Here is a 19864-nt window from a genome sequence, read left to right as displayed (position 1 = left end):
TGACTGTTTGAGGTTGTGGACAGGTGTCTTTTATACTGATAACAAGTTCAAACAGGTGCCATTAATACAGGTAACGAGTGGAGGACAGAGGAGCCTCTTAAAGAAGAAGTTACAGGTCTGTGAGAGCCAGAAATCTTGCTTGTTTGTAGGTGACCAAATACTTATTTTCCACCATAATTTGCAAATAAATTCATAAAAAATCCTACAATGTGATTTTCTGGATTTTTTTCTCTCAATTTGTCTGTCATAGTTGACGTGTACTTATGATGAAAATTACAGGCCTCTCTCATCTTTTTAAGTGGGAGAACTTGCACAATTGGTGGCTGACTAAATACTTTTTTTCCCCACTGTATATAAACGTTTGAACATCTCGACCTCTGAATCCTGGATCACCACCATCTTATTATGTTTGCAAATCAAATTGTATTTGTCACATGCGCCGAATACAACAGGTGTATACCTTACAGTGAAATGCTTATTTACAAGCCGTTAACCAACAATGCAGTTTTAAGAAAAATAAGTGTTAAGTAAAAAATAGATAAGTAAAAAATATGTCAATGTGCGGGGGCACCGGTTAGTTGAGGTAATTGAGGTAATATGTACATGTAGGTAGGGGTAAAGTGACTATGCATAAATAATAAACAGAGTAGCAGCAGCGTAAAAGAGGAGGGGGGAAGGGTCAATGCAAATAGTCCGGGTAGCCATTTGATTAGCTGTTCAGGAGTCTTTTGGCTTGGGGGTAGAAGCTGTTTCGAAGCCTTTTGGACCTAGACTTGTTGCTCCGGTACCGCTTTTCATGACTAGGGTGGCTGGAGTCTTTAACCATTTTTAGGGCCTTCCTCTGACACCGCCTGGTATAGAGGTCCTGGATGGCAGGAAGCTTGGCCCCAGTGATGTACTGGGCCATACGCACTACCCTCTGTAGTGCCTTGCGGTCGGAGGCCGAGCAGTTGCCATACCTGGCAGTGATGCAACCAGTCAGGTTGCTCTCGATGGTGCAGCTGTAGAACTTTTTGAGGATCTGAGGACCCATGCCAAATCTTTTCAGTCTCCTGAGGGGGACTAGGCTTTGTCGTGCCCTCTTCACGACTGTCTTGGTGTGTTTGGACCATGATAGTTTGTTGGTGATGTGGACACCAAGGAACATGAAGCTCTTAACCTGTTCCACTACAGCCCCGTCGATGAGAATGGGGGTGTGCTCGGTCCTCTTCTTTTTCCTGTAGTCCACAATCATCTCCTTTGTCTTGATCTTGTTGAGGGAGAGGTTGTTGTCCTGGCACCACACGGCCAGGTCTCTGACCTCCTCCCTATAGGCTGTCTCGTCGTTGTCGGTGATCAGGCCTACAAACTGTTGTATCGTCAGCAAACTTAATGATGGTGTTGGAGTCATGCCTGGCCATGCAGTCATGGGTGAACATGGAGTACAGGAGGGGACTGAGCAAATTAAATCAAATCAAATCAAAGCACGCACTCCTGAGGGGCCCCTGTGTTGAGGATCAGCGTGGCAGATGTGTTTTACCTACCCTTACCACCTGGGGGAGGCCCGTCAGGAAGTCCAGGATCCAGTTGCAGAGGGAGGTGTTTAGTCCCAGGATCCTTAGATTAGTGATGAGCATTGAGGGCACTATGATGTTGAATGCTGAGCTGTAGTCAATGAACAGCATTCTCACATAGGTGTCTCACATTGGAGTTGGTCTAGGTTTTCTTATATAAGGGTGTTGATGTGAGCCATGACCAGCCTTTCAAAGCACTTCATGGCTACAGACATGAGTGCTACGGGTCTGTAGTCATTTAGGCAGGTTACCTTAATGTTCTTGGGCACAGGGACTATGATGGTCTGCTTGAAGCATGTTGGTATTACAGACTCAGTCAAGGACAGTTTGAAAATGTAAGTGAAGACACTTTCCAGTTGGTCAGCGCATGCTCGGAGTGCACGCCCTGGTAATCTGTCTGGCCCTGCGGCCTTGTGAATGTTAAGCTGTTTAAACGTCTTACTCACATCGGCTGTCTTGGTGCCAGCATCGGTTTGTGGTGGTAAATAGACAGCTATAAAAAATATAGATGAAAACTCTCTTGGTAAATAGTGTGGTCTACAGCTTATCATGAGGTACTCTACCTCAGGCAGGGCAAATGTTGACCTGCTTAAAAGTCTAACTCACATCGGCTACGGAGAGCGTGATCACACAGTCGTCCGGAACAGCTGATGCTCTCATGCATGCTTCAGTGTTGCTTGCCTCGAAGCGAGCATAGAAGTAATTTACCTCGTCTGGTAGGCTGGTGTCACTGGGCAGCTCACGGCTGTGCTTCCCTTTGTAGTCTGTAATAGTTTGGAAGCCCTGCCACATCCGACGAGCGTCGGAGCCGGTGTAGTACGATTCAATCTTAGTCCTGTATTGACGCTTTGCCTGTTTGATGGTTCGTCTGAGGGCATAGCGGGATTTTTTATAAGTATCCGGGTTAGAGTCCCGCTCCTTGATAGCGGCAGCTCTACCCTTTAGCTCAGCGTGGATGTTGCCTGTAATCCATGGCTTCTGGTTGGGGTATGAACATACGCTCAATGTGGGGATGACGTCATTGATGCACATATTGATGAAGCCAGTGACTTATGTGGTGTACTCCTCAATGCTATGGGAAGAATCCTGGAACATGTTCCAGTCTGTGCTAGCAAAGCAGTCCTGTAGCTTATCATCTGCGTCTTCTGACCACTTCCATATTGAGCGAGTCACTGGTACTTTCTGCTTTAGTTTTTGCTTATAAGCAGGAATCAGGAGGATATAATTATGGTCAGATTTGCCAAATGGAGGACGAGGAAGAGCTTTGTACGCATCTATGTGTGTGGAGTAAAGGTGGTCTAGAGTTTGTTTTCCTCTAGTTGCACATTTAACATGCTGGTAGAAACTAGGTAAAACAGATTTAAGTTTCCCTGCATTAATGTCCCCGGCCGCTAAGAACACCAAGGATCATCAAAAGCCGTGCTATAAATTATCAGACAACCCAAAGATTCCTAGATGCCCTTCCAGACTCCCTCCACCTACCCAAGGACATCGGAGTACAAAAATCTGTTAACCACCTAACTGAGGATCTACATTTAACCTTGTGTAATACCCTAGATGCAGTCGCACCCCAAATAAATACAAAAAAGAAATTTGCTCCCTGATATACAGAAAATATCAGAGCCCTGAAGCAAGCTTCCAGAATGCTCAAGGGCACATCGGCAGATTTTTCACCTAGTCAGCTCAGGGATTAGAACCAGCAACCTTTCAGTTACTGGCACAACACTCTTAACCACTAAGCTACCTGTCAACTCTGGTACCTTCCCCTGTAGAATAGTCAGCTCTGGTTAGAGTGAATACACGATGCTAATGGAATTAGCCTGAGCTTCAGAGAGAGCCTGCCTGCTCCGACCTTCAGCCCAGGAACTTCTCTTTCACTTAAAATGAAGTGTGCTGAACGCTATCAAAAGAGGCATCGCTAATAAAACACTGCACACTCTGTAGGCTAAATAAAGCAAATAGCGTCAGTTTGGTTGGTGCGCTAACTAACTGGAGAAGTCAAGCATGCCCTAGAGAGAGGAGAGGACAGGAGTGGAGAGGAGAGGAGAGGAGATTAGAAAGGGGATACCTAGTCAGTTGCACTGAATGCGGAGGAGAGTAGAGGAGAGAGGAGAGGAGAGGAGAGGAAAGGAGAGGAGAGGAAAGGAGAAGAAGAGAGGATAGGAGAGGAGAGGAGAGGAGAGGGTGTTTGAGAAGCGACCAGCCGACCTGCAGCCACTCAGCCAACATTATTTATTTATTCCTTTCCTCTCAGCTTTAATGGAAATATTAAAGGCCACATTGATTAGTGTTTAAGGATCAGCCATTAATAGATTAAAAGCCCTCCGGTCGGTAGGAAGGCCAGGCAGAAACACAGCGTACCAGTCCCAAATGGCACCCTATTCCCTATAAAGTGCACTACTACCCTATAGGCCCTTGCTACTATATAGTGAATAGGGTGCAAATTGGGATGCAAACAGCATTTCAATGGCCCAGCTACAAGGCCACACAATGAGACTTACTGGGACTATTCCCAGGCTAGGAGGGTAGGGGCTGGGGAACTGCTAGGAGGGTAGGGGCTGGGGCTGGGGAACTGCTAGGAGGGTAGGGGCTGGGGAACTGCTAGGAGGGTAGGGGCTGGGGCTGGGGAACTGCTAGGAGGGTAGGGGCTGGGGAACTGCTAGGAGGGTAGGGGCTGGGGAACTGCTAGGAGGGTAGGGGCTGGGGAACTGCTAGGAGGGTAGGGGCTGGGGAACTGCTAGGAGGGTAGGGGCTGGGGCTGGGGAACTGCTAGGAGGGTAGGGGTGGGGCTGGGGAACTGCTAGAAGGGTAGGGGCTGGGGGGAACTGCTAGGAGGGTAGGGGCTGGGGAACTGCTAGGAGGGTAGGGGCTGGGGGGAACTGCTAGTAGGGTATGGGCTGGGGCTGGGGAACTGCTAGGAGGGTAGGGGCTGGGGAACTGCTAGGAGGGTAGGGGCTGGGGCTGGGGAACTGCTAGGAGGGTAGGGGCTGGGGAACTGCTAGGAGGGTAGGGGCTGGGGAACTGCTAGGAGGGTAGGGGCTGGGGCTGGGGAACTGCTAGGAGGGTAGGGGCTGGGGCTGGGGAACTGCTAGGAGGGTAGGGGCTGGGGGAACTGCTAGGAGGGTAGGGGCTGGGGAACTGCTAGGAGGGTAGGGGCTGGGGCTGGGGAACTGCTAGGAGGGTAGGGGATGGGGCTGGGGAACTGCTAGGAGGGTAGGGGCTGGGGAACTGCTAGGAGGGTAGGGGCTGGGGAACTGCTAGGAGGGTAGGGGCTGGGGCTGGGGAACTGCTAGGAGGGTAGGGGGGGCTGGGGAACTGCTAGGAGGGTAGGGGCTGGGGAACTGCTAGGAGGGTAGGGGCTGGGGCTGGGGAACTGCTAGGAGGGTAGGGGCTGGGGCTGGGGAACTGCTAGGAGGGTATGGGCTGGGGCTGGGGAACTGCTAGGAGGGTAGGGGCTGGGGAACTGCTAGGAGGGTAGGGGCTGGGGCTGGGGAACTGCTAGGAGGGTAGGGGCTGGGGAACTGCTAGAAGGGTAGGGGCTGGGGAACTGCTAGGAGGGTAGGGGGTGGGCTGGGGAACTGCTAGGAGGGTAGGGGCTGGGGAACTGCTAGGAGGGTAGGGGCTGGGGCTGGGGAACTGCTAGTAGGGTAGGGGCTGGGGCTGGGGAACTGCTAGGAGGGTAGGGGCTGGGGAACTGCTAGGAGGGTAGGGGCTGGGGCTGGGGAACTGCTAGGAGGGTAGGGGCTGGGGAACTGCTAGGAGGGTAGGGGCTGGGGAACTGCTAGGAGGGTAGGGGCTGGGGCTGGGGAACTGCTAGTAGGGTATTGGGCTGGGGCTGGGGAACTGCTAGGAGGGTAGGGGCTGGGGAACTGCTAGGAGGGTAGGGGCTGGGGAACTGCTAGGAGGGTAGGGGCTGGGGCTGGGGAACTGCTAGGAGGGTAGGGGCTGGGGCTGGGGAACTGCTAGGAGGGTAGGGGCTGGGGCTGGGCCTGGGGAACTTAGAAAAATACCTGGGCTCCAATCACACCTTAGAAAAATAAATAGAGAACAAACATGGAAGAGGAGTTGAAACTGAACACTACAAGGGCTCACTGCAGACAGAGAGCAGCTCCGTGTCCCTCTGGTCAAAAGTAGTGCACTATATAGGGAATAGGGTGCCATTTGAGACACATCCCAGGTTTAAAGCAGGTCCATCAGGCTGTGTTAATCTTCTTCCTGATACAGGAGCATCAAATGGACTCTCTGTCCATCCAGAATACTGTTCCCTAAACCCTTTCCTTCTGTTCCCTAAACCCTTTCCTTCTGTTCCCTAAACCCTTTCCTTCTGTTCCCTAAACCCTTTCCTTCTGTTCCCTAAACCCTTTCCTTCTGTTCCCTAAACCCTTTCATTCTGTTCCCTAAACCCTTTCCTTCTGTTCCCTAAACCCTTTCTTTCTGTTCCCTAAACCCTTTCCTTCTGTTCCCTAAACCCTTTCCTTCTCCTCTCTAAACCCTTTCCTTCTGCTCTCTAAACCCTTTCCTTCTGTTCCCTAAACCCTTTCCTTCTGTTCCCTAAACCCTTTCCTTCTGTTTCCTAAACCCTTTCCTTCTGTTCCCTAAACCCTTTCCTTCTGTTCCCTAAACCCTTTCATTCTGTTCCCTAAACCCTTTCCTTCTGTTCCCTAAACCCTTTCCTTCTGTTCCCTAAACCCTTTCTTTCTGTTCCCTAAACCCTTTCCTTCTGTTCCCTAAACCCTTTCCTTCTGCTCTCTAAACCCTTTCCTTCTGTTCCCTAAACCCTTTCCTTCTCCTCTCTAAACCCTTTCCTTCTGTTCCCTAAACCCTTTCCTTCTGTTCCCTAAACCCTTTCCTTCTGTTCCCTAAACCCTTTCCTTCTGTTCCCTAAACCCTAAAGCCTCCTTTAAGAAGAACTAATCTACATGCTATCCCCTGTAGGGGACAACACACACACACTGGCCCTTTCCCAGTTGATATGGATGGGCTAAAACTAAACCAACAACACACACACTGGCCCTTTCCCAGTTGATATGGATGGGCTAAAACTAAACCAACAACACACACACTGGCCCTTTCCCAGTTGATATGGATGGGCTAAAACTAAACCAACAACACACACACTGGCCCTTTCCCAGTTGATATGGATGGGCTAAAACTAAACCAACAACACACACACTGGCCCTTTCCCAGTTGATATGGATGGGCTAAAACTAAACCAACAACACACACACTGGCCCTTTCCCAGTTGATATGGATGGGCTAAAACTAAACCAACAACACACACACTGGCCCTTTCCCAGTTGATATGGATGGGCTAAAACTAAACCAACAACACACACACTGGCCCTTTCCCAGTTGATATGGATGGGCTAAAACTAAACCAACAACACACACACTGGCCCTTTCCCAGTTGATATGGATGGGCTAAAACTAAACCAACAACACACACACTGGCCCTTTCCCAGTTGATATGGATGGGCTAAAACTAAACCAACAACACACACACTGGCCCTTTCCCAGTTGATATGGATGGGCTAAAACTAAACCAACAACACACACACTGGCCCTTTCCCAGTTGATATGGATGGGCTAAAACTAAACCAACAACACACACACTGGCCCTTTCCCAGTTGATATGGATGGGCTAAAACTAAACCAACAACACACACACTGGCCCTTTCCCAGTTGATATGGATGGGCTAAAACTAAACCAACAACACACACACTGGCCCTTTCCCAGTTGATATGGATGGGCTAAAACTAAACCAACAACACACACACTGGCCCTTTCCCAGTTGATATGGATGGGCTAAAACTAAACCAACAACACACACACTGGCCCTTTCCCAGTTGATATGGATGGGCTAAAACTAAACCAACAACACACACACTGGCCCTTTCCCAGTTGATATGGATGGGCTAAAACTAAACCAACAACACACACACTGGCCCTTTCCCAGTTGATATGGATGGGCTAAAACTAAACCAACAACACACACACTGGCCCTTTCCCAGTTGATATGGATGGGCTAAAACTAAACCAACAACACACACACTGGCCCTTTCCCAGTTTATATGGATGGGCTAAAACTAAACCAACAACACACACACTGGCCCTTTCCCAGTTGATATGGATGGGCTAAAACTAAACCAACAACACACACACTGGCCCTTTCCCAGTTGATATGGATGGGCTAAAACTAAACCAACAACACACACACTGTGTCATGAGCCTCTCACTCCACCGGGTTACCACCTTAATTGTCTTCCACTCTGCTCACCACTCTCTCTACTCAGCCTAACTAGCTCCACCTGTCCCTGCTCTGCTCGGCTCTAATTACTCTGCCAGCTGCGCTGCATTACCCACTAACCTCTCCCAGTATTTATAGCCCTGTCTTTCAGCTCTCCTGTGTCAGATCGTCTGCAAAGCTCACACCCGGAACCTGTTTGCTCGCGCTTCTGGCTCACCCTGGTTTTGTGACCCCGGACCTGCCTGGTTTTTGGATACTCTTCTGCCTCAGGAGTTCCAGACCTGCTTCTGCCATTACGACTCCTGACTACTCTTCAATCCCGGTAACTCTGACCAGCCTTCTGCCTTGCTACTACGTATTTTGGATTTCCCTTGAACTGTACTGCTGCCTGGTTTCATTCCGCCCTGTTGTGTCTGTGTTTCCTCCCCCCCCAGGACTTCTGGACCACCAACCACCGGCGTCATCGGACGCATCGCTGCCACTGGGGGGAGGCACAGACCCAGCACATCGGCCGGGATAACCCCTGGAGCCTTCACTCACTCCCTACATCCCTTTCCCCTTAAGTTTAAATAAACTTTCTGGTGTGACGCAATTGTGGTCCTCTTGTCGTCTGTCTGAACCGTGACAGTACGATCTGACCATCATGGACTCAGCGCACACTTCCCCCGACATGGAAACCGAAGAGCCTGAGCAACCCACCGCCATGCTACGCCTGGAACACACTGAGAGAGAGCTAGGCCGCATGAGCGGCGTCATCTCCTCTCTGCTTCAGGTCGGCCACCAACAGCATCAGCAGTTCCAGCAGCACCAGCAGCAGTCCCAGCAGCAGCAACAACAACTCGCCACGATCATTCAACTCCTCACCAACCTGACCCCAGCCAGTCTGCCCACCAGCCCTGCCCCCGAGTTACCTGCCCCGGTCATTGCAGCCGCTGCTCCGAACCCAAGATTGGAAACCCCGAGCGGTTCAACGGCGATTCAACCCAGGTCCGGCCATTCCTGACTAGCTGCCGACTTCAGTTCTCCTTGCAGCCAAGGACCTTCGCCACGGAGGGGGCTAGAGTTGGGTATGCCATCACTCACCTGACGGGCCGAGCTCGACTCTGGGGAACAGCAGAGTTCGAACGTCAAACCCCCGCATGTGCAACCTTCGACCTGTTTGCTGAGGAGATGCTGAAGGTGTTTGACCTGGATTCACCAACCGCAGAGGCGTCTCGTGAACTGTTCAGTATTCGACAAGGCAGACGTACAGTCGCAGACCATTCCATCGACTTCCGAACCCTGGCTAGACGAAGTTCTTGGAACACACCATCGTTGGTGGACGCCGTTCTTCCATAGTTTGGCTGACTATATCAAGGACGAGTTGGTCTCCCATGAACTGCCTTCCACTCTTGATGAAGCCATCGCACTGACTGTCAGGATCGACAGAGGGATACAGACCCGTTGCCGTGAGAGGGGGGCGCCAAGGTCCACCTACTACCGGCATTCGGAGAGATCCGACTGGGCTCCTGTCATCTACTGCCACTCACCCAGGTCAGCTTGATCAGTCTGAGCCTATGGAGATTGGGCGAGCCTCTCTCACTCCTGCAGAGCGCCAGCGACGCTCACCTCAAACCTCTGTCTCTATTGTGGAGGTGACGGACATCGTGTGGTAACCTGCCCTTTAAAGGGCCGAAGCTCACCGGGCATAGGGGGAGTCCGGTTGAGTTCAATGACCATCCAGTCCTCCGACCGCAAACCCCTGCTGCAAGTTCACCTCCGCCTCTCTGACTCAACTCACACCCTGGCTGCTCTGGTGGATTCTGGCGCCGAAGCCAACATAATGGACATCAAGCTGGCACGCCAACTGGGACTGGAGAACCTCCGTTTGACACCTCCTATTCCTGCCCGGGCACTGGACGGACACTTACTCGGATCGGTCACTCATGTCACGGCCCCGGTCTCGATGGGTCTGTCCGAAACCATCAAGAAACTATCCAGTTTCACCTGCTCCCCTCTCCAGGCCAACCCCTCATCCTGGGTTACCCATGGCTCCGCCCGGCACAACCCTCAGCTCGACTGGGTGACCGGGGTGATCAGGGAGTGGGGAGAGGACTGCCACCGAACCTGCCTGCTTGCCGCCGCACTACCCCCTCGGCCAGTACCTACTAACTCCGCTCCTGACCCCTCCAAGGACCCTGTGTCGATTCTGCCAAGTCCCTGCATCGTTGCAGCTCTGACCTGGGCTGTTGAGGAACAGGTGCTGGAGGCTCTCCGTAACCAGCCAGGTCCCAGCACTTGCCCAGCTGACCGCCTTTTTGTCCCCGAAGACCTGAGGTCCCAGGTCGATCAGTGGGGACATGACTCCCGCCTAGCTTGTCACCCTGGCTCCACCCGCACTTACAACCTGCTCGCCCAGAGGTTCTGGTGGCCCTCTCTGAGGAGGGATGTACGGGAATTCGTCCAAGCCTGCCCCATCTGCAACCAACACAAGTCGTCCTGCCAGCCCCCAGCCGGATTGCTGCAGCCCCTGCCTGTGCCCAGGAGTCCGCTGGTCCCTGCTGCGCCTTGTCCTCCTCCTCCACGGCTCGTCGATGGTGGTCTGGTTTACACCGTCCGCCGCCTGCTTCGGTCCAGACGGAGGGGTAGGGGTCTCCAGTACCTCATTGACTGGGAGGGCTATGGACCTGAGGAAAGGACCTGGGTGCCAGCTAGTCGGATTGTGGATAGGACTCTCATCACCGCTTTCCACCAACGGCATCCTGATCAACCTGCAATCCGTAGGGGCCGCCCCAGAGGGGTCTCTAACCGTCCTGCCCGGCCGGCTTCCTGTCCTGTGCCTGATCCGGTCTCGGACCTGTCCCATCTCCCCGACCACGGCCCTCCGGCTTCCTCCGAGGATGAGGACGTTCACTCGGACCGTTCGGAGGAGTTCTAGCCCTCCTCCGGCTCCCCTCCTCCCGCCCGGCGTGGTGTTGCTCTTGGGACTTCTGGGGCCGTCCCTTGGGGGGGGGGTTCTGTCATGAGCCTCTCACTCCACCGGGTTACCACCTTAATTGTCTTCCACTCTGCTCACCACTCTCTCTACTCAGCCTAACTAGCTCCACCTGTCCCTGCTCTGCTCGGCTCTAATTACTCTGCCAGCTGCGCTGCATTACCCACTAACCTCTCCCAGTATTTATAGCCCTGTCTTTCAGCTCTCCTGTGTCAGATCGTCTGCAAAGCTCACACCCGGAACCTGTTTGCTCGCGCTTCTGGCTCACCCTGGTTTTGTGACCCCGGACCTGCCTGGTTTTGGATACTCTTCTGCCTCAGGGAGTTCCAGACCTGCTTCTGCCATTACGACTCCTGACTACTCTTCAATCCCGGTAACTCTGACCAGCCTTCTGCCTTGCTACTACGTATTTTGGATTTCCCTTGAACTGTACTGCTGCCTGGTTTCATTCTCGCCCTGTTGTGTCTGTGTTTCCTCCCCCAGGACTTCTGGACCACCAACCACCGGCGTCATCGGACGCATCGCTGCCACTGGGGGGAGGCACAGACCCAGCACATCGGCCGGGATAACCCCTGGAGCCTTCACTCACTCCCTACATCCCTTTCCCCTTAAGTTTAAATAAACTTTCTGGTGTGACGCAATTGTGGTCCTCTTGTCGTCTGTCTGAACCGTGACACACTGGCCCTTTCCCAGTTGATATGGATGGGCTAAAACTAAACCAACACACACACACTGGCCCTTTCCCAGTTGATATGGATGGGCTAAAACTAAACCAACAACACACACACTGGCCCTTTCCCAGTTGATATGGATGGGCTAAAACTAAACCAACACACACACTGGCCCTTTCCCAGTTGATATGGATGGGCTAAAACTAAACCAACAACACACACACTGGCCCTTTCCCAGTTGATATGGATGGGCTAAAACTAAACCAACAACACACACACTGGCCCTTTCCCAGTTGATATGGATGGGCTAAAACTAAACCAACAACACACACACTGGCCCTTTCCCAGTTGATATGGATGGGCTAAAACTAAACCAACAACACACACACTGGCCCTTTCCCAGTTGATATGGATGGGCTAAAACTAAACCAACAACACACACACTGGCCCTTTCCCAGTTGATATGGATGGGCTAAAACTAAACCAACAACACACACACTGGCCCTTTCCCAGTTGATATGGATGGGCTAAAACTAAACCAACAACACACACACTGGCCCTTTCCCAGTTGATATGGATGGGCTAAAACTAAACCAACAACACACACACTGGCCCTTTCCCAGTTGATATGGATGGGCTAAAACTAAACCAACAACACACACACTGGCCCTTTCCCAGTTGATATGGATGGGCTAAAACTAAACCAACAACACACACACTGGCCCTTTCCCAGTTGATATGGATGGGCTAAAACTAAACCAACAACACACACACTGGCCCTTTCCCAGTTGATATGGATGGGCTAAAACTAAACCAACAACACACACACTGGCCCTTTCCCCAGTTGATATGGATGGGCTAAAACTAAACCAACAACACACACACTGGCCCTTTCCCAGTTGATATGGATGGGCTAAAACTAAACCAACAACACACACACTGGCCCTTTCCCAGTTGATATGGATGGGCTAAAACTAAACCAACACACACACACTGGCCCTTTCCCAGTTGATATGGATGGGCTAAAACTAAACCAACAACACACACACTGGCCCTTTCCCAGTTGATATGGATGGGCTAAAACTAAACCAACAACACACACACTGGCCCTTTCCCAGTTGATATGGATGGGCTAAAACTAAACCAACAACACACACACTGGCCCTTTCCCAGTTGATATGGATGGGCTAAAACTAAACCAACAACACACACACTGGCCCTTTCCCAGTTGATATGGATGGGCTAAAACTAAACCAACAACACACACACTGGCCCTTTCCCAGTTGATATGGATGGGCTAAAACTAAACCAACAACACACACACTGGCCCTTTCCCAGTTGATATGGATGGGCTAAAACTAAACCAACAACACACACACTGGCCCTTTCCCAGTTGATATGGATGGGCTAAAACTAAACCAACAACACACACACTGGCCCTTTCCCAGTTGATATGGATGGGCTAAAACTAAACCAACTGTAAGGGCGGGCGGGCGGGCGGGCTGGAGGAAGAGGAGGAGGAGGAGGACAAGGTAGATGAGGAGGAGGAGGTAGATGAGGAGGAGGATGAGGAGGAGGAGGTAGATAAGGATGAGGAGGTAGATGAGGAGGAGGAGGAGGAGGAGGAAGAGGAGGAGGAGGAGGAAGAGGTAGATAAGGAGGAGGAGGTAGATAAGGAGGAGGAAGAGGAGGTGGATAAGGAGGAGGAGGAGGAGGAGGAGGAAGTAGATAAGGAGGAGGAGGTTGATAAGGAGGAGGAGGAGGAGGAGGAGGAGGTAGATAAGGAGGAAGAGGAGGAGGAAGTGGAGGAGGAGGAGGTAGATAAGGAGGAGGAGGAAGAGGAAGAGGAAGAGGAAGAGGAAGAGGAAGAGGAGGAGGAGGAGGAGGAGGAGGAGGAGGTAGATAAGGAGGGGGATGAGGAGGAGGAGGTAGATAAGGAGGAGGAGGATGAGGAAGAGGAGGATGAGGAGGAGGAGGAGGTAGATAAGGAGGAGGAGGAGGAGGAGGTAGATAAGGAGGAGGAGGAGGAGGAAGTAGATAAGGAGGAGGAGGAGGAGGAGGAGGAGGAGGAGGAGGTAGATAAGGAGGAGGAGGAGGAGGAGGAGGATGAGGAGGAGGTAGATAATGAGGAGGAGGAGGAGCAGGAGGAGGAGGAGGAGAGGAGAGTGGGGGCCGTGCTCCTTCAAGGCATGTGGTCCCTTGTAGCTCAGTTGGTAGAGCATGGTGCTTGCAACGCCAGGGTTGTGGGTTTGTTTCTCACGGGGGGCCAGTATGAAAAATGTATGCACTCACTAACTGTAAGTCGCTCTGGATAAGAGCATCTGCTAAATGACTAAAATGTAAATGAAACTAGAAATCATTAAGACAGATAGGGACATCTAAGACCCAGTCTTCCAGCCAAAGCTGCCCCTCCTTTGATGTGCCTGGACCGGGGTTAAACACTTAAAACAGTGTGAGGAGTGCTGGAGGGCTGGGGCGCCCAGACAGGGAGGCTGGGGCTGGGAGCCTGGGGCTGGGGTTATCGAACAAGCGGATGGGCTGAAGCTAGTGTATGGGGTATGGGGCTGAATGGGAATGAAGCTAGTGTATGGGGTATGGGGCTGAATGGGTCTGAAGCTAGTGTATGGGGTATGGGGCTGAATGGGGCTGAAGCTAGTGTATGGGGTATGGGGCTGAATGGGTCTGAATGGGTCTGAGGCAGGGATTGGGGTATGGGGCTGGGGCTGAATGGGTCTGAATGGGCCTGAGGCAGGGATTGGGGTATGGGTCTGAATGGGTCTGAATGGGCCTGAGGCAGGGATTGGGGTATGGGGCTGGGGCTGAATGGGTCTGAATGGGCCTGAGGCAGGGATTGGGGTATGGGGCTGAATGGGTCTGAATGGGCCTGAGGCAGGGATTGGGGTATGGGGCTGGGGCTGAATGGGGATTAATTTGGGATGAAGCTAGTTTTAGGGATATGGGGCTGAATGGATTGGGGGCTGGGGCTGAATGGGACTGAATGAGTCTGAAGCTAGTGTATGGGGCTGGAGCTGAATGGTTCTGAAGCTAGTGCATGGAGTATGGGACTGAATGGGAGTGAAGCTAGGGTATGGGGCTGAATGGGGCTGAAGCTAGTGTAAAGGGTATGGGGCTAGAGGCTGAATGGGACTGAGGCAGGGATTGGGGTATGGGGCTGGGGCTGAATGGGCCTGAGGCGGGTATGGGGCTGGGGCTGAATGGGGCTGAGGCAGGGATTGGGGTATGGGGCTGGGGCTGAATGGGGCTGAGGCGGGTATGGGGCTGGGGCTGAATGGGGCTGAGGCGGGTATGGGGCTGGGGCTGAATGGGGCTGAGGCAGGTATGGGGCTGGGGCTGAATGGGGCTGAGGCGGGTATGGGGCTGGGGCGGGTATGGTGCTGGGGCTGAATGGGGCTGAGGCGGGTAAGGGGCTGGGTAGGGAGTCTTGGTCCTCTCCCCTCTCACACAACCAGAAATGCACCTTAACAGCAACCTAATGACCATCTCCCAGCCCAGAAATCCCGGAAATGTGCCCCTAAACGGGGGAGATCCTTAAAATAACAGAAAGCAACAGCAGAGATACAACAGAAAAGGAACAAAAACGGCAGAAGGGAGGAGGAGATAGAAGGGATCTCCACTAAAACTAATCAATCAGAGGAGGATAATGGGTTCCATGCTGGAGAGTTGACACGGGTCAGCCTGTCCCCTGACCTTTGCCATGAGGCCACGGGGAGAGAAAGGGCCACACAATGGAATCCTCAGCTAATTGTCTGGCCAGTGTCACTGCTTTCAATGCCCTCCACTCTCTCCCTAATTCCTGGCTTTCTTCTCTCTCACTCTCCTAGCGTTCTCGCCCCGGCTCCCTCCTCTCTCTCTCTCTCTCTCTCTCTCCCTTTGCAAAGCATCCACTTTGTAAGTGTGGACGGAGACAGAGCGAGATTGCGAGAGCGAGAAAGAGAGCGAGAGCGAGAGAGAGCGAGAGAAACAGAACTGCTTTTGGTGATAACTCAGCTGCCGTTTGCTGAGTGCATTTCATTAATAGCAAGTCTCTATCAGCAACACAACCGTTTCCTTCTCAGGTCTCTATCAGCAACACAACCGTTTCCTTCTCAGGTCTCTATCAGCAACACAACCGTTTCCTTCTCAGGTCTCTATCAGCAACACAACCGTTTCCTTCTCAGGTCTCTATCAGCAACACAACTGTTTCCTTCTCAGGTCTCTATCAGCAACACAACCGTTTCCTTCTCAGGTCTCTATCAGCAACGCAACCGTTTCCTTCTCAGGTCTCTATCAGCAACCGTTTCCATCTGAATATATTCAATAGATCACTGAGGATCAGCATGTGTTGGAATTAATTAGACCAAAGATGCAGAAAGACCCGGATGAAGCCACTATAAAGAAGCACTAGATCCTTCCATCCATCCTGAACGCTACTATTATTACAAATCATCTGATTATCAAGACAGATGTGCATATGTTGCATCCCTCTGTCAACTGTCCTATATTAGTCTGGCTCCAACACACAGACAGATCCGGCTCCAACACACAGACAGATCCGGCTCCAACACACAGACAGATCCAGCTCCAACACACAGACAGATCCGGCTCCAACACACAGACAGATCCGGCTCCAACACACAGACAGATCCGGCTCCAACACACAGACAGATCCAGCTCCAACACACAGACAGATCCAGCTCCAACACACAGACAGATCCAGCTCCAACACACAGACAGATCCGGCTCCAACACACAGACAGATCCAGCTCCAACACACAGACAGATCCGGCTCCAACACACAGACAGATCCAGCTCCAACACACAGACAGATCCAGCTCCAACACACAGATAGATCCAGCTCCAACACACAGACAGATCCAGCACCAGAATTATAGCAACTCACTTAAAATATTTGGTCTCTCTGGCTTCCCACTGTCCTGTCCTCCTGTCCTCCTGTCCTCCTGTCCTCTGTAGCCGTGACGATGTGTGTGTCTCTCCAGTATAGAAAGTTGCAGTGCTGTAGGTTGGTAGGTAGGTAGACGTGTGTGTCTCTCTCAGTGTCTGGCTCTGCACTGGCTGAGAATACTAAAGCATTTTAAACAGCTCTTCTCCCCATGTGACCAACCCAGCCAGCGAGAGCGAGAGAGCGAGAGAGCGAGAGCGAGAGCGAGAGCGAGAGAGAGAGGGGCAGGAAAACATTAGTGCCACACCGGCTCTCTGTGACCACACAGCACCCTCTAGCCATCACTCACTGTACTGCTCAAACACAGAGAGAGAGAGAGAGAGAGAGAGAGAGAGAGAGAGAGAGAGAGAGAGAGAGAGAGAGAGAGAGAGAGAGAGAGAGAGAGAGAGAGAGAGAGAGAGAGAGAGAGAGAGCGAGACAGAGAGACAGACAGAGACAGAGAGACAGAGAGACAGAGAGCAGACAGACAGACAGACAGACAGACGGACGGACGGACGGACGACGGACGATGCACGACAGACAGACAGACAGACAGACAGACAGACAGACAGACAGACAGACACACACACACACACACAGTAATAAATTAATATATTTTTTGTTGTTGTTGTTTTTTGTGTGGGGGGTGGATCAGCTTAATATTGCATATAGATTGTATCTTCCATCAATGTAATTGTCTGCATCACTTCCAATCCCCCATGTTTTTTATATATATACTCCCCTTTATTACTTTTCAACCCCACCATCCTTTCCCTACTTGGGGTAAATTAGTGAACAACAATGCCCAGGCCTCTACTCTCTTACTTACTATCTACACCTTATGGACACAGTTAATTTTACAATAATTCTATTATATATATATATATATATATATATTTTTTTTTGCTCCTGAACTTCTTCTTCTCTCAACCTCTCCGATCATTTTCATGATGTCCATCCGGTTTGCTTCTATATGCCATATCTTTCTAACTGTGCTCTTTCCCAAAGCTCCCAACATACAAACTATATACTTATTATGGACACAGTATGCTTACATTATTAGCTATCTTGTCATTATTTGTTGTTAGTTGTTATTAGTCCCATCCTTCAACTCCATTCAACACCTCCCATCTATCTCTTAACACCATCTATATAGGATTTCTATTTGCCATATATATTTAAACTGTACTGTGATGTTTTACAAAAGTTCTGAAACTTTCTATTCTCATTGTTTCTACAGATTGTGAATTAAAAATAAACATTTTTGCTAAAAGTATTATTATATTATTGATCGATTGACTATGACTTTTCAGATCACCCAGTAATGCTATCTGCAAGGTTAGCTCCAGGTAAATATTGCAATCCTTTTGCCATTCCTGGACCTGTGTCCAAAAACAAGCTACAAATGGACAGTACCAAAACAAATGATCTAATGATTCTGTCTCTTCGCAGCAAAATCTGCAGAGCTGGGAAGATTGTATCCCCCATATAAATAACATTCTACTGGTAGCAGGAATGTTATATAATAATTTAAATTGAAAGATTCTAAGTTTTGAATCCGGTGTCGTTTTGCGTGTCAGTTCATAAAGACTATGCCATGGGAGCGGTACGTCAAAAATCTCTTCCCAACTATTTTGCAATCTATATGGGACGGCTGTCAATCCTTTGGTCCTTAAGTGAAACTGATATACTTTTTTATTTATCACAGTTTTTCTTAACCAATTATGTTCTTTAATGCAAGGCCGACAGACAAGTTCCTTACTTTCTCCCCCTTCCACTTTCCTCTTCCATTTTTGCGGTAAGGCTGCAATTATTTGGTTGTAATTTTGGGTAGAGCAGACATTTCCATGTTTTTGTTAGCTGCATGTGCGACATAACTCCACCAGTCCTACCGATGATATCATTTACGAAGATTATACCTTTTTTAAACATTCTGTCAAACAATAAAGGTTTTTTGTCAATTAGTATATTTGAATTTAACCACAATATTTGTTGCATTATTTGTTCTGTCGTTTCTGGAGGATTAAATTGAAATTGCAACTAACTTTCTATGGCTTGTTTTAGAAATAGTGATATTTGGGAGATGATTTCCTTTTCAAATAACTGCAAATGAGTTTGTTGTAATCTGAATAAAGGGAAAAAGGCCTTTTCTTGAACATTGGGTGAGACAATCTTACTAATTTGCTTGAGAACCAGTTCGGATTTAAGTATAACTTTTGTATGACTGAAGCTTTTAGTGAGAGTTCTAATGCTTTAATATTTAATAATTTCTGTCCTCCGAATTCATATTCATTATATAAATATGCCCTTTTAATTTTGTCTGGCTTGCTGTTCCAAATAAAATTGAATCTTTTTTTCTCATATAATTAAAAAAACAGCAGGAAAACTACTTATTTCAGTGCATCTCAATCTGACATGTAAACAAAGTAGTACTTCAGTAATTTGCAACATATTTCTAAATCCATTTTAGAACCCCATACCTAAATATTTAAAACTCCATTATGCTACATTCCCTGAAGAGTTTTTGGTGGTTACTAATTAATATGGTGATAGATTGTACCCTGAAAAATGCATTAAAAACCAAGGTAACAAAGTAGCCTAGCCAGCCAGCTACACAGACAGGGCTTCGCCTGACAGAGCACATGCCCTTTTGCCATTCCAGTCTCCTAAGTGCCCTTTCAGTGGTGTTGTACATTTTTTTGAATGTAAATGTTTTGTCGTTGTTGTTCTGAACCCCCTGCCACGCTTCAGAACCAAAACGTTGTGCATCTTGATTGTTGACCAATGACCAGTCATCAGCATTGATGAGCAAAGACATGCGCACGTATCCAGATTACTGACCAGAAACATCTGGTTTCATCTACTCCAGTTTTGCAAAAAAACAGATTAGCCTTACATTTATATTATCCATATAAAAGTTATCCATTATACAGTTTAGCAATCTGCTGCTGATTCATGTTTACCAGAACAATGGACCACCTGGCGAATTGATTGACCATTTCCTTATTTCAGATAGTCCTAGTTTGGGTTGCTACTGGCTAAAGATAAGCAGCTGCAGCATCGCGCGGTGCCCTCTACAGGCAGGCTGCCCTCCCCTCTACAGGCAGGCTGCCCTCCCCTCTACAGGCAGGCTGCCCTCCCCTCTACAGGCAGGCTGCCCTCCCCTCTACAGGCAGGCTGCCCTCCCCCTCTACAGGCAGGCTGCCCTCCCCTCTACAGGCAGGCTGCCCTCCCACTCTACAGGCAGGCTGCCCTCCCCCTCTACAGGCAGGCTGCCCTCCCCCTCTACAGGCAGGCTGCCCTCCCCTCTACAGGCAGGCTGCCCTCCCCTCTACAGGCAGGCTGCCCTCCCACTCTACAGGCAGGCTGCCCTCCCTCTACAGGCAGGCTGCCCTCCCCTCTACAGGCAGGCTGCCCTCCCCTCTACAGGCAGGCTGCCCTCCCCCTCTACAGGCAGGCTGCCCTCCCCTCTACAGGCA

General features: G+C 50.3%; 1 protein-coding gene across 1 annotated transcript in view; it reads right to left on the bottom strand.

Moving 5' to 3' along the window:
• cntfr (ciliary neurotrophic factor receptor) overlaps positions 1-16501 on the bottom strand; it is a 523825-nt gene extending 507324 nt beyond the window's left edge. Inside the window, exon 1 of the mRNA XM_041885239.1 lies at positions 16347-16501. The gene's annotated coding sequence lies outside the window, so the exon portion shown is untranslated. The remainder of the gene's footprint in view (positions 1-16346) is intronic.
• Between the last annotated feature and the right edge of the window lie 3363 nt (positions 16502-19864).

The sequence above is a fragment of the Coregonus clupeaformis genome, chromosome 9, assembly GCF_020615455.1.
Source record: "Coregonus clupeaformis isolate EN_2021a chromosome 9, ASM2061545v1, whole genome shotgun sequence".
Lineage (NCBI taxonomy): Eukaryota > Metazoa > Chordata > Actinopteri > Salmoniformes > Salmonidae > Coregonus > Coregonus clupeaformis.
This window is presented reverse-complemented; position numbering and strand designations above follow the sequence as displayed.